At 37.1% G+C, this 2793-nt stretch overlaps 1 protein-coding gene across 8 annotated transcripts in view; it reads left to right on the top strand.

Annotated features, from left to right (window-relative positions):
* Positions 1-2793, top strand: part of LOC110442051 (neurexin-2-like) — a 244323-nt gene that overhangs the window by 24427 nt on the left and 217103 nt on the right. The window lies entirely within an intron of this gene.

Here is a 2793-nt window from a genome sequence, read left to right as displayed (position 1 = left end):
GAATTCTTGTTTTTGCAATTAGGCAGCACATTTCTTTCACTTGAATAGTGATTCTATTCGCCATTCTTGATCAACAACTGGCAGAGATTTTCTGAATGGTTGAGATACTTCTAGTTGATGAAGTATTATTGCATTAAACTTAGATCAATCTCCAATTTCATAACAAAAAATATTCCTCACTATTTGGTTTCATAGATGTATTCTTTTTAATAATTATTAGTTCACCTGCAATCATCAAAGTTAGTATGCTGGTACATCTTTGGAAGGTAGAGTATCACAAAATAAATTGGTCACTGTGACCTACATTTTTACCTTTGACCATAATTAAAAGTGCAAAATAAGTGACATACTGCTTGTCCAGAGCACATCACCAACATTGTTTCACCTGCGACGGGAAGGTGGAGTGTCACATCGAAAAATGGGTCACTGTGATCTACATTTTGACTTTTGACCTCAATTAAAATGGCAAAAAATGTGAGATACTGCTTGTCCAGACCATACCTATCACATTATTTCACCTGTGATCTCCAAAGTTGGTATGATGGTACAAAAAATAGGTCACTGTGACCTACCTTTTAACTTTTGACCTCAATCAAAATTGCCAAAAAATGTGAGATAGTCTGCTTGTCCAGACAATACCTATCACATTATTTCACCTGTGATCTTCAAAGTTGGTATGGTAGTACATCTTGGGAATGTGGAGTGTCACTTATAAAATAGGTCACTGTGGTTTATTCCTTTTGACCTTTTTTTTCACTAGTGCAAAAATATGTAAGAGACTACTTGTTCGGAGCGTATCTCCAACATTATTTCCCCTGGGATCATCAAAGTTGATGTGATGGTACATTTTGGGAAAGGAGAGTGTCCCGTTAGTGGGTTATGATCGTAGCTTCCTACATGTGTCTATGAATTGAATCAACAGTTTAGGGATGGGAGACAGTGGCAATATATTGCAGTCTTGTTAGTTTTGACAGGTGTATTTTCATTATTAATGAATTAGTTTTTACAGGACTGTACTTTCATTAAGAATGATGGATCATGGTATGAAGTGAAGTTGAAGTCTCGTTTTAATATAGCATGAAGTCATGGATTTAAAGTATATAATTTACTATAATAGTCTAAGGAAATTGGCAGACAACATTTGTATTGAAATGCATATATATTTCATTGACCATTTATACATTCGTTCAAAAAATTATTGTGAATTCATTAACAAAAAATGTTTGATAGATAAAAAGCATGCTGTAAGAAAATGAATACAATGTTTTTCTTTTCTCCCCAGAGTATTTGGAATCAAGAATGTTTGTTAGTTGTGTAATAATGATATACAACATTTGATATAGTGCCCTATCTAGCTAACATAAGCCACTCTAAAGCACTTTATACAACTAATACAATGAGCATAATACATTAATCAATAGAATTTTTTGAGGAATTCGCAGGAGCTGCCTTATCAGGTGCTAACTACTAGTCCTATGCCACCTGGCTAATATCTCTCTATGTGTGTATGCCTGTGTGTGTACTGGAGATTGTGTTCTGTTTATAGTGGGACAGTGCTTCGAACGGCATCATTTATAGTGCTGCCTCACTTGAATGCTACTACACAGGTACTGCAACATCCACCCCAGACCAAATTATGCTCCACCTGGGTTGTTGGAGTTGTGTGTGCAGGAGAAAAACACTTTCTCTGAGTATCCATGCATACAACGACTTAGGGGATTGAACACAGGCCACCTGCGTGGAAGGCCGGAGTGTTAACCCCTTGACCAATCCAGTCCCATGTGTAATTATATATGATAATCATAGAAATCTATGGTGGAAAGATTATTGTTTTCATTTGTGCTAGTTAATTATTATTAAAGAATTTGTATAGTCCAAATACTTCTCACAAATAAAATTACAGTAGTTTCTGCATTTTACCTCACTTATTGAACTAGGGAGCTTCTGTGTCTTCATGTCAATTTCTAAAATTTGTCACTTGATTTCTTCATAGCTTTGATTGAATATTAAAATTGTCAGGTAAATTGCTGTTGGTTTTGTACAGAGTGTTCTGTGGGACACACTGGAGGCATGTACAGACAATATATTGTAGCCATTGTGATCTTTAGTATGCACAAAGATTTGTTTTCCTTGAATACAAGTCCATTTTTAGGTCACCCGAGACAAAGTCTCAAGTGACCTATTGCGATCGCCTTTTGTCCGTCGTCGTCAGTTGTCCGTCCTTAAACAATTTACATTTTTGACTTCTTCTCCAAAGCCCCTGAACCAATTTCAATGAAATTTTGCAGAAACCTTCCATGGCGAAAGGTCAACAAAAGTAGTTGCCGGTTTGGTCCGCAGCCCCCAGGGGCCTGAGGGGCGGGGCCAAAAAGGGTCAAATTGACTAAAATTTCAAAAATCTTCTTCTCAAGACCCAGATATGGTAGAATCAAATACCTTTCATAGATGGAAGGGTCTTAAGGTGCTTTACCAAAATTATGAATTTCTTGACCCTGGGGTCTCATGTTTCCCTCTGGGGAGGGGGTAAACTTGACTATAGTTTATATAGGGAAATCACATTTTGGACCAACATTTGTTTAATTGCCATTGGAGGTAATTCAATTTAGGTTAGCATTATCAGTATTGGGTAGCAGTTTGATGGTATGCACATATGAGCCCTGACTGACCCCCCGGGGCTATTGGGTGGGGCCAAAAAGGGTCGAATGACTGAAATTTCAAAAATCTTCTTCTCAAGACCCAGATATGGTAGAATCAAATACTCTTCATAGATGGAAGGGTCTTAAGGTGCTTTAC

Source organism: Mizuhopecten yessoensis, unplaced genomic scaffold, assembly GCF_002113885.1.
Source record: "Mizuhopecten yessoensis strain PY_sf001 unplaced genomic scaffold, ASM211388v2 scaffold716197, whole genome shotgun sequence".
In the NCBI taxonomy this organism is placed as follows: domain Eukaryota; kingdom Metazoa; phylum Mollusca; class Bivalvia; order Pectinida; family Pectinidae; genus Mizuhopecten; species Mizuhopecten yessoensis.
This window is presented reverse-complemented; position numbering and strand designations above follow the sequence as displayed.